The following is a 13260-nucleotide window of genomic DNA, read 5'->3' as shown; positions in this document are numbered from 1 at the left end:
TAAAATCTTAAAAAAAAAAAAAAAAGAAAGGAAATTCAAAGGGTAACAAAATCTTCATATGCATCTGTCTGTGTATGTCTGGGTAAAGGCTTAATCTCCATGTTCAGGGCATTTTATGTATAATTCAACAGTGTAGCAAATCACCTCTTTCTATAATAAATATATATATATATATATATATATATATATATATATATATTTTTTTTTTTTTTTTTTAAACCAACTCCACCCAATGTGTTTAAGTCAAATTTTTAAACACCTCACATTGGAATTTCAGATGAAGACATAAACCAATTCCATACAAAACTATCTTGTGGGGTAACATCCCAGCTCAGAACATGAAAGACCAAAAGGGGGCAAGATGAAAGGCTTGGCTGGTGTAAGAATATCTGTTTGTCAACAAGTGTTGGAGAGGATGTGGAGAAAGGGGAACCCTCTTACACTGTTGGTGGGAATGCAAGTTGGTGCAGCCACTTTGGAAAACAGTGGGGAGATTCCTTAAGAAATTAAAAATAGAGCTTCCCTATGACCCTGCCATTGCAGTACTGGGTATTTACCCCAAAGATACTGATGTAGTGAAAAGAAGGGCCATCTGTACCTCAATGTTCATAGGAGCAAAGCCCATGGTCGCTAAACTGTGGAAAGAACCAAGATGCCCTTCAACAGACAAATGGATAAAAAAGAAATGGTCCTTATATACAATGGAGTATTATACCTCCATCAGAAAGGATGAATACCCAACTTTTGTATCAAAATGGACGAGACTGGAAGAGATGATGCTGAGCAAAATAAGTCAAGCAGAGAGAGTCAATTATCATATGGTTTCACTTATTTGTGGAGCATAAGGAATAACACAGAGGACATGGGGAGCTGGAAAGAAGTGAGTTGGGGGAAATTGGAGGAGGAGTCAAACCGTGAGAGACTGTGAACTCTAAGAAACAAACCGAGGGTTTTGGAGGAAAGGGGGGGTGGAGGTTGGGTGAGCCTGGTGGTGAGTATTAAGGAGGGCACGTATTGCACATAGCACTGGGTGTGGTACATAAACAACGAATTTTGGAACACCGGGGGAAATAAAGAATATCTGTTTGTAAGCAGCACATTTTACACTGGAATGCGACAGGCGACAAGGCTATTGTCTGCAAGTTTTCACCTCAGGGGATAAAAAAGAGATGGGGGAGAAATGTAAATGTATTTGCGTCCATAGTAGACACTGTGGGGTGTCCTCTTTTCCAAGCCAGTAACAGCATTTTCGATGCCCTGACCCATGAAAGGAAACATTGGTAGCTCAATGCCCACCAAATGGCAAGTTGGGAATTCAGTATTGGAAAATTACTGGGTAGAAGTAGATGCAATTTCTAAGAGCAAAATAAGGCAGAGGATCTGGAAGAGGGACTGTTTGTTACCTCAAATGCCTTTCCTGGCCTCTCTCACTCCTTCCTCCTTCCTTGGGTCACATCCCAGGCCTGAGAACCAGCTGGGTACTACCACCTCAGACACCAAGAACCCCAGGCAAACTGCCACCAGTTGCCTAATTGTTTCTGCATACTCAGTGCCTAGACTTGCAAAACCCCACCCCATTTATTTGAGAAGAGTGAAAATTCACCTCATATTTTTTGTAACAATGATCTCCAATGCCTTGCAATTCCAAACGGAATTCCAAATGCTTGTCTACAAAGTCTTTCTCTCATAGGAGAAAAGGCTTTTGAAGAATTTATCAGATGGGATAATAGAAATGTTTGGGAAACTTTTTATATGATTATAAGCTCTGAAGCACAAACAAACCAAACACTGATTTGAAGTCCGATGGTGTCCCAAATGGCTCAGTTGGTTAAGTGCCCAACTCCTTGTTTCTGCTCAGATCAGAGTCTCAGGGTTGTGAGATCAAGCGCCTTATCAGGCTTGTGATCAGTGTGAAGTCTTGATCTTCTTTCCTCTTTCCTCTCCCTCCCTCTCTCTCCCCATTGGCTCCTCTCCCCTCCTCCCCCACCCTCCACTCTTGCACACTTTGTCTCTCTAAAATGAATAAATACATATCTTAAAAAAAAAAAAAGTCTGACTCTCTGAGAACCAGTTGCCTCTGCCATTTTCTCCTTGTGTATAGTGTGCTAGGTTTTTGTAACTCTAGTCTCAGCTTTCCCATATGTAAAATGGGGATGATAATAGTAAGAAGACAATACTACTACTAATCATTCTCATCATTATTATTAACACAAGATTACTGCAGGTTTCAAAGGAGCTAATCCAAACAGAGCATATACCGCAATGCTTCATAGTCAAGTGTTAATAACTGCTTGGTAAATCAACTACTGCCCAGTTTATTGTTATCATTATCTTCTGAGTAGAAAGAAAATATAAATTCCCATAAAATATATTTATTGGGGGCTCCTGGCTAAAGAGTCTTACACGTGTACTTCTCAATCTTGGGCTGAAAAGCTTTTCAGTGTTTCTTTAGCTTCCTTCTCTTAAAAGAAAAAAAAAAAAAAGTCAGAGGAAGAGGAGGAGGAGAAGAAAAAGCTAAAAGAATGCATTATTTGTAGGCAATCTTGGCTTTAAACAAAAACCATTTATCTCTCCAGATATTGGTTGCTATTTGCAGTCACCTAAGCAAGACTGAGGAAAGTCCCATGGTATTTTTCTATTCTTAAGCCATATTTGCAGTAATAAGGTAAGTCCCTTAATGAAAAATGAAATGCCAAAGAGGCAGAGAGTACAATTTTCTGGTTTTGCAATGTGCTAGGCAAAGTGGATGTTGGTATCAGCTTTCATCATTGCAAGGCAATGAGGGAAGTCTTCCACACAGATTTATTATATTTGACGGTTGAGCTTTAACACATTCCTCATGATCATAGGGGGTGATATAATTTGGAAGGGTGGATGAAAAAATTACCATTCACATCATATATATATATATATATACATATATATATATACACACATATATATGTGTATATATATATATATATATATCACATAATCCATCTGCATGTAGTTGGCATTCTTAGTTGCAGACAACTTTAGCAGAAGGGATTATTGGAATGATATGGAGACTATTTAAAAGTACCACCCTTAGAATGAGCAAGGACCATTGGAACGGGGCGGAGGGTGGCAAGCTGAAAAAACCCCACCTCTGCTGTTTAAGGGTTATCATTGACATCTTCCCAACATGTCCACCCCTCAAGAGGCAGAATCCCAGGAAAGCATATTTGACTGGCAGAGGCGAGTCATGTGACCTACCCTGGCTGTCTTGCATCTGTGCTGGGGCTGTGGTCTCCTTACCTCCAAGGCAGGGAGTGGGCACCGTTTCCTCTGATGGTTACACGCAATGAAGGCTAACCCAGAAAAGCAATCAGGATGTTATAAGGGTTAGGACTGGATGTTGGAGAGCCGGAAAAGGTGCTTATACACTGTGCTTTTCTAACCATTCCAAGAGGTTAGAATTAAACTGTTATTTCTAATCATGATTATCATCTTTCACCCTTTCTTAAAAATTCCTGTCTTAAAACAGGTAATTCTTAGAGATCTGAGTTTTCTATTTCCAATTCAGTAGGTTATGGATCTTAATCAATCCCAAAGAGCTCTTGTGAGAAAAAATAGTAATGACCATTACTACATCATTAACAGAGATGTTAGAGTTCAGGCTCCCTCCTGTTGCTTTGACAAGTGTGGGTTAAATTTACTTTTTGTATATGAAACTGACCAACATAAAAATGGAATAATAACCACCAGTGATGAGGTTAGAGTGAACCAGACACTCTCATACTTTGCTGGTAAGAGACTGAATTTGTGCAGCCCATCCGAACAGAAATTTGACATTATGTATCAAAAAGCCTTGAAAATGCCCACATTCTTGGTTGCTTGGGAGGCTCAGTCATTTGAGCCCCCGACTCCTCATTTTGGCTCAGGTCATGATCTCATGGTTCCAGGGATGGAGGCCGCCTCAACTCTGCACTCAGTGGGGAGTCTGCTTGGGATCCTTTCCCTATGCCCCTGCCCCAGTAAATAAATAAATCTTAAAAAAAAAGTCCACATCCCCGATCTAATAATTCAATGTCTAGGAGTTCATCCTAATGGAAAAATTAGTGTAAATACAAGGATATTTATTATAACATTGAGCATAACTGTGAAAAATTAGGAACCACAAAAATATCCAATAAAGGCTAGATTGGTTGATTAAACTGTGGTACAACCATAGGATGAAATACTTTCTGGTTATTAAAAGATGTGGAATTTTTATCAACATTTTAAGATATTTATGATACATTGTTGGTGAACAACAAAAAATTACAAAGGAGTATGTGAAGTATGGCAAAGTTTTTATTTAAAAAAATGGAAATAAAGTTTGTATGGATTAATATATATAAAAATACAGAAAGAGGGAAAAAGTTTGGAAAGCCACCCCAATGTGTTAATCATGATAACTGCAGGGAAATATGGATGACTTGGTGTTTTTCTTTGTGATTATGGTGTGATTTTTATGTTTTTATTTGTGTTTTTGTTTGATTTTTTTGTCTTTATGTACTATAAATACAAGCAAAATATAATAAACACTTTTAATAAGGCCTTTTAAGGTTAAGAATATATAAGCTAACATAAATGAGCATGCAGAAGCAAGATCAATGTCACAGATACTATTTCAGAATATGCTTTATGTAAATTGTGCTCTTTTCAGAAAAAAATACCTCTTTGCCCAAGTTGAAAAAACATCTTGAAAGTGTCCTTACATGTTTATAAGATAGATCATAATGTTCTTTCTTATGTCTTTTTCACATCATGAGGCTAAGGCATTAAAAAAAAAAGTTATCTGGGGCGCTGGGTGGCTCAGTCGTTAAGCATCTGCCTTCAGCTCAGGTCATGATCCTGGGGTCCTGGGATAGAGCCCTGCATTGAGTTCCCTGTTCAACGGCAATCCTGCTTCTCCCTCTCCCACTACCCCTACTTGTATTCCCTCTCTCACTGTGTCTCTGTCTGCCAAATAAATAAATAAAAATCCTAAAAAGATATGTAAAAAAAAATTTTTTTGAATTATCTACTAATGTGGTTTGCATAAACCTTGGGACACTGGGAGAAGCTGCCTTCCTTTGCTCATGGGTGGAAGAACTGAAAACTGCATTTTTCCAAACAAACAAGACCCACTAAGGTCACCCAGAAATGCCATTCAGACATGACCTACATGTGAGATCAATAGATAAACCTGTAAGCAGGATGTCCTAGCCCCTTATTTCCAGGGCAAAGTTGGCTCCTGGAGCATAATTCAAAGGGCCTTAGGATGCAGAAGATACACTCATTTAGTGCAGCTCAGGATGAATTTGTACATTTTTAATTTAAGTTAAGCTTTAATAATAGTGGTTTCTATAAATAAGGAGCCCCATAAAAGAGGCAGGAAAGCAAGCATTATTAAAGTGTTACCCTGTGCTGTGGTCAAAATGAAGTTCCAAAGAATGAAAACAATTTAGTCTACTTCTTTTCCACTTATCTGGCTTCTAGCTTTCATTTTTCTCAACAATTATTTTCTAATTCAGATGCTTATCAAGAAACTTCAGGTCAAAAAAAACAAAAACAAAAAAACCTTCAGGTCAATATGATGAAAGACACTTCGTAGAATGGAGAACTAACATTATGCCAAAGTTTGGGGCTTTGCAAGGAATGAAGCATTTTCTACATAGAAATCCACGGCTATGTCCCAGGGGCAATGCAGAGGTTAATTTTTTTGTTGTTGTTGTTCTTTCTAATGAAACTTTCTCTCTTTTTTTCCTGCCAGGTTTCTTTGTGTCTCAGAATTGAATGCAGCCCACCCGACTATGCCTCTGGTTCCCTCCCTTTTCTGCACTGCACAACAGTCACGACTACACAAAGTGTGCTCTGTAAAGCCGTGATTGTGTAAGGCTGGTGTTCGCCTGGAGTGTTGGTACAGTACACGTCATCTTGTTTAGGTCCCTGTTCCCCTTTTCTATCTTGCTTTGAAAAACCTTGTTCAGCCGTTGCAAGAGAACAAAATGCCTTGCAAATCAGGAGGGAAGAGATTGCAGAGAAAGTCTGTTTACCTAAGGCACATGGACCAAAATAGCCTGACCAACTTTGTGGTTTAACTTTTCATAAGTAGCGACCAGAGGACAAAGCTCCTGGGGAATAATGGGGGAAATAAACGTTAGTAGCATCCCCTCCTTTTTTTATTAGTCATACAAAAGAGAGCCATTTAATTTTAAAAGGACTAGCATGTGTGGGAGAAGCATACCTTCTTTATGTATTATTGATGGGTGACAGTAACGCAGACAGATGGAAAAATAAATAAACTGACTTCGTTCAATAAAAGCAAAAAAGGTAGGTTTGTGGGAATGAATCCTCACTATGGTACACAAGAGATGTGATCAGGTTTCTGTGTAGGTCTGCTAGAAATCCAATTATTTTAGGTTATTTTAGGTTCTTGCACTTACAAGCCTTTGCTAATTAAAAAGGTTGATATTGTAGCTATCACTGTATGTCTGTATCAAGAGTCAAGTGTTGAATATGACTTCCGTCTTATCAGTTTCAGACCAAAGTATGTTTTGCTTTAATCAAGGCACTCCCATAGTTCTAATTATGTTTTTAAGTCTAGTTGTAAGCTGGATTTGTTAGGGTCTTCTGTGGCCCATACTGTACCAACAGGAACACCTAGCTGCAAATTCTCTGCAAATCCCACTTTATTTACAGGCCAGTGCTTTTTTGTTCCCCAAATTACTTCTTTATCTACCGTCCTTGTGTGAAATATTACAGCATCTTGGAAGAATGTGAATAAAGAAGATTCCTTTTCTTTTAGTGATTAGATTTATATCATGAAGGTCTCTTTAAAACTTCTTCCTTTAGGGCACCTGGGTGGCTCAGTTGGTTAAGCAACGGCCTTTGGCTCAGGTCATGATACTGGAGTCGCAGGATCCAGTTCCACATCGGGCTCTCTGCTTAGCAGGGAGCCGGCTTCTCCCTCTGCCCCTCACCTCTCTCATGCTCTCTCTCCCAAATAAATAAAATATTAAAAAAAAAAGAAAGAAAACTTCTTCCTTTAGCCCTGTGTGTTGTTCTCTGGGCCCCGGGACCATAAACTGAGCAGATGCTAATCAGGACTCATCCCAGCTATACTGGGATTTGCTAGCAGATATAAATAAATAGTATCCACTTTAGTAACGTGGGGTGTCTCTCAGAATAACTAAGATATAAATTGGTATCGATTTCATATTATATCACTTTCTTTAATTATCCCTGTAATGTAATATATGTGGACATAGATTTTAGTTCTACTTTCCATGTGGGAAACTAAGTGCAGATTAGTTGAACATTATAAAAAGTCATGTTCTAGCATGCATCTGGTTAAAAATGTGGGCTAGGGAAACTGCAGAAGAGGTTCCCAAGATGTCTGTGCAGCCAAAGAACTATGGGAACCTCAACCACTCAAGAAGGAATTTGTGTATCATGGCATTTCCTTATACAGATTTATATTAAAACTATAAAATAGGGCCCTGAACATAGTTGGTGTACAATTCCCTGTTCTCATTTATCCAAAAGGCAAACTTGGTCAGGGAGCCCCAATACCTAACTACTTCCTACCTAAATGTTTACTTGTCTTCAAAAATCCATTTTGAGGGGCGCCTGGGTGGCTCAGTGTGTTAAAGCCTAGGCCTTCGGCGCAGGTCATGATCCCGGAATCCTGGGATCGCCCCACATTGGGCTCTCTGCTTGGTGGGAGCCTGCTTCTCCTCTCTCTCTGTGCCTGCCTCTCTGCCTACTTGTGATCCCTGTCTGTCAAATATATAAATAAAATCTTTAAAAAAATCCATTTTGAAGTACAAAGATTGAGCCTAAACTGTATTCCCTTTTCACTGATTTTTAAAATGAAACCTTTGCTTAGAGTTAGTTTTCTGTCGATAGAACACCTGAAGTTTTCATTCTGATTTTGGGACCAAAAAAATAGCAATTTGTAAACCATGCCCCCACAGAACGCTGTACGACATAGACTGCCTCAGTATTTGGTTCCATCCTTTAAAATGAAATTTTTCAAGTTGTCAGTTTAGCAAATGAAAATTTAGGACACCCAGTTAAGTTTGAATTTCAAATAAACAATGTGTACTTTCTAATAAACCAAAATATAAGTATATTCCTATGCCTTCTGAAAATACTTAAGAAGCAATCTAGTCATGAAATAAGATTTCATTAAAAAAAGATTTATTGATCGATTGATTTGAGAGAGAGGGGGCACATGCACACGAGTGGGAGGAGCAGAGAGATGGGGAGAGAGAGTTCAAGCAGACTCAGTGCTGAGCGCAGAGGATGACGCAGGTCTGTTTCTCACAACACTGACATCATAACTTGTCCCAAAACCAAGAGTCAGAACTTAACCGACTGAGCCACCTGGGCTCCCCAAGATTTCATTTTTAATTCACTCCTCATGTTCAAAGTTTCTTTAGTGAAGAGGATATTTAAGATTGGAATTAATAATTTGGAAATTAATCTATTAATAGAATAATCTAATAGAATAATCTATTCTCTCATAAATATATGCTATTACTTTTATAAAGTCACTTCTTAAATAAAATGACTTTCTTTTAGCACCTATATCAAAAATGCCAAGTTATCTCGAATCTAAGGAATTTATAAAAGTAAATCTCGGTGGATGAATTGTCAAACCAAAGTTTTTAAGAATAGACATATCCTGAAATTTAAGATAATGACATAATTTAATGAATCTCTGTCACCGGTATTGCAAGATTCTTTTTATTTGATCATATAGTAGAGATTATTGAGCATCTGTGCTGTGTCAGGCACTGGATATATAAATATGAAGGAAATCATGTTGTTTTCTTTAAGAATCTCATAGTCAAATTGGCAAAAAAGAAAAAAAAAGGTAAGTTAACTTCAAGAAAATGTCATTGTAGCCAAAATACCTTAGAAATACCACCCACAAATGTGTTACTTCTGCTAAGAATACACGAAAACCAAAGTGCTTCTAAAACAGTGACTAGGCAAACATTTTGAAGTTAGCTTTTAATGAATGCTTATTATAGGCTAGCCTTTATGCTAATTTAGGTTAATCCATAATCTAACTGAATCCTCATAATTCTATGACATACATTATTTTATTCTCTTTTTGCAGATGAAAAAACTGAGGCACAGCAAGACAGAGTCACATGCCCCAGGGCACACCTCTTTGGAAAGGTGGCCCAGCTGATGCCTGCTATGAATCCAAAGAACTGGGATATAGGACTTGCTCAAAGTGATGCATGGTTTTTGTTTGCTCCAAGTAGATTCCTGGAGGTATCACCAATAGCGGAGCACATATTTCTAATACAAAATACTGAAAAAGCTGAGTATTGTGGATTAGTAACTGCTTATATCAGAGTTTTTCTCTACTGGACCACCTTGCTCTTTTTTTCCATCAACATCATCACTTTGCTCCAGAAAACTATCATAGATTACATCCTAGATTTCTTAACCTGGCTATCATCTGAAGGAAGAGTACCTCATCACTTTGCTCCAGAAAACTATCATAGATTACATCCTAGATTTCTTAACCTGTCTATCATCTGAAGGAAGAGTATCTTCCAAGGTGATTAATACTGGCAGACACCCAAATGACTTCACCAGTGAATTAATTGAAACATTTAGCAATGAAATAGTATCGGTCTTGCACAAACTCTTCAAGAGAATAGAAAAAGAATACTTCCTAACAGGTCAGAATAACCTCAGTTTTTAACCCAACAAAAATATTAACATTAATATTAATTAATAATACTAACATTAATTAATTAACACTAACATTAGCATATTCTTTAAGAAGAGTAGCATCATAATCAAATGAAGTTTAAAAAAAATCAATCAATATAACTCACATTAACATTAAGAAAAGGAGAAATTATTAGTCATCTCAAGAGATGCAAAAATTTGACAAGATTTAATATACATTTGTGAAAATAACTTTTGACAAACTAGTTATAGATTTATAAATTAATAAAATAATTCTCAGTTCCTTATTCTTGAATATTGGCAGAAACTGTAAGTATGATGGGATCACTTTGCAATTAAGTTAATAATGAGTGATGTCAAGTTAATCAAAGGGCAGATTATCCAAGTGGGCCTGACCTTATCAGGTGAGCCATTAAAAAGAACTGGGTCCTCCCTGAAGTTAGAGAGATTTGATATAAAGAGGGTTTCCTGCTCCTAGCCTTGAAGAAGGAAGAGGCCAAGTGTCCAGGACTAGAGTGTGACCACTAGGAGCTCCAAGAAACCCCAAGGCAGGGATCTACAAAACTATGAGATAATAAATTTGTGGTGTCTTAAGTTGCTGAATTTTGTAGTAATTTGTTATGCAGCAATAGAAAAGCAATTCAAAACTGTATTTTAAAAATCCACAAAAAATATCAAACTAAATGACAAATATTAAAAACTTCCCTTTGAGATCAGAAATGCCCACTTTCATTATTTCTATTCAATATTGCACTGGCTGTCTTAACAAATACATCAAAACAAACAAAAAGAAATAAAAGGCAGGAAGGATTGAAAAGAAATGGATAAAATTGACATCGCTTTCATAATTGTGGACCTAGAATATCCAAAGTATCTATAAACTTTTAGATTTAAAAATAAATGTACCAAGGTTGCTCAGTACAAGGAAAGTCAATATACAACAGTATTTTTATAAAATAAAATTTATTAAAATTTATTAAAATTTTTATAAAATGCAATAATTGTATTTTACCCTAGTAAGCAGCAAACAGTGGAAAATAACATTTTAAAAATGTCATTTAAGATAGCACTAAAATAGTCAAACACATTTGAGACTTATAATGAAAGATATACAAGACTTTGTACTAAAAACTAAAAGAATATTACTGAGAGAAATTAAAGATTTAAATAGAGAGACCATGTTCATGAATTGTGACGATATCAAGCCCCCACAAATTAATCTATTTACCTACTGCAGTCCCAATATAAATCCCAGCAGTGTTACAGATTGAATGATTGTGCACCCCCCCAGATTCACATGTTGAAATCCTAACCTCCACTGTAATGATATTAAAACATGGGGTCTTGCGAGGTAATTAGGTAATATGGGTGCAGTCCTCATGGATGGGATTAGCTCCCTTATAAGAAGAAAGATTTAAAATCTCTCTCTCTCCATCTTTCCCTCCTTCCCTCCCTCTCTCGTTTTCCATCTCTTTCTCTCTCTCTCTGCCATGTGAAAAAGTAACAAAATGTAACCTGCCTGCAAACTTAGAAATGGACCTTCATCAGATACCAGATCTGTCAGCTCCTTTACCATAGACTTCCCAGCCTCCAGAACTGTGAGAAATAAATTTGTTATTTAAGCCATCAGTCTATAGTAAATAGTTACAGAAGCCCTAGGTTACTTAGAGAAGCAGTTCTAAATTTTTTGGATAAAATTAACAGGTTGTAGTCCCTGTTGTTTAATGTGCTTATATTGCTTGTGATTTTAGTGTCATATCCAAAAAAAATCATTGCCAATGTCAAGGAGCTTTATCCCTACATTTTCTTCTAGAACTTTTAGTTTCAGGTGTTAGAGTTAAGTCTTTAATGCATTTTGATTTAATTTTTGTGAACAGTATAAAATCAGGTCTAATTTTATTTTATTTTTTGCATATGTACAACACCCTTATTGAAGAGATATTCTTTCCTTACTGTATGTTCTTAGAAGCCTTTTAGAAGACTAGTTGCCAACATACGTGTAGGTTTATTTCTGGGCTTTCTGTTCTGTTCCATTGCTCTATTTGCCTGTTTATATGCTAGCATGCAGAAGTCTAAGAAGAGCTAAGAAAAGGTTATTGTGATACATCAGCTAGGTAGAGCGAGAATTGTTCTTCAATAAATAACACTGTATCAATTGAATATCTTCACAGGAAAAAAAAAGTATCGTAATTCCTACCATACATTATATAGAAAATTAAATTCCAGGTGGATTGCAGATTTAATTGTGAAGAATAAAACAGTATGTCATTCAGAAAGAAATTGCAGGAGAACATCTTCCTGACTTGGGGTAGCACATATTTAAAAAAAATAAAATACAAGACAAAATTATAAAAGAAAACCATCTGTTAATGAAATTATACATAATTAAAATTTTGTGTTCTTCAAAATACACAAATAAGAGACTTACAAGTAAACTGACGGAGTGGGACAAGGTATTTTCAGTAAAGAATTCATATCCTAAATATATAAAGAACATCAACAATTCAAGAAGAAAAAGGCAGACTTCCCAATAGAAAAATGATCAAAAACCTTGAACAAATACTTCATAAAAGTAGATATTTGAATGGCCAATGACTTATAAAAAGATACTCAAATTCATTTGTCATCAGGGAAATTAAAATATTACACTCACACTAGAAAAATTAAAATGGAATAGACCAAATATTGCTGAGACATGGAGCATGTGACACTCTCATGTACAAATAGCACAAGTATAAATCGGTACAACCACTGTGGAAAATTGAGTACCTATAATATCAGAATATATGCACATTCTATGACCCAGCATTTCTACTCCTATGTGTATGCCTAAGAGAAATTGAAACATATGTCCACCAAAAACACATACTCCAATATTTTATAGCCTTACTCTTCATAATAGTAAAAAACTGGGAACTACTAAATCCCCTTCAATACTAGTAAGTAAATTATGGTGTAATCACAGAATGGAATACTACACAACAGTGAGCATTAACAATCTACAAGGACATACAAGAATGGGGATGAATCTCAGAAAAATAATTTTGATAAATGAAGCCAGACACATGTGGTCATGCAATGAAATTCCATTTGTATCAAAAGTACAAAGTACACAAAACTAATTACTGCTGACAGATATCAAGACAGTGGCTCCACGTGTGTGGGGAGATGACTGGAATGGGCTGTGAAGTTGAGGGAGTGGCTTCTGGGGGTGCTGGTAATGTTCTATCTCCTAATTTAGGAGCAGGTTAGGTTTAGTCAGTGAAAGAAAATTCACCGAGATATGTAATTATATGTGCATTTTTTTCTGAGGGAATATTTTTACCTCAATTAAAAGTAAAATTTAAAAACAAGCAAAAAAATCCCCATGTTTTGCAGTCAGGTCAGGCATCCATCAGCGTTCGTGATCAGCCTAGAGGGCTACTTCTATCAGAAGAAGACAGTTCATTCACACTGGGTGATAAGACCCATCCTAGTTTTAAATTGTATCAAAAATTATTTGCAGAAATGCAAGACATATTTAAAAAAGTGTCAGCCTAATTAGTAGTCAAG

Source organism: Mustela nigripes, chromosome 6 (genome assembly GCF_022355385.1).
Source record: "Mustela nigripes isolate SB6536 chromosome 6, MUSNIG.SB6536, whole genome shotgun sequence".
Lineage (NCBI taxonomy): Eukaryota > Metazoa > Chordata > Mammalia > Carnivora > Mustelidae > Mustela > Mustela nigripes.
This window is presented reverse-complemented; position numbering follows the sequence as displayed.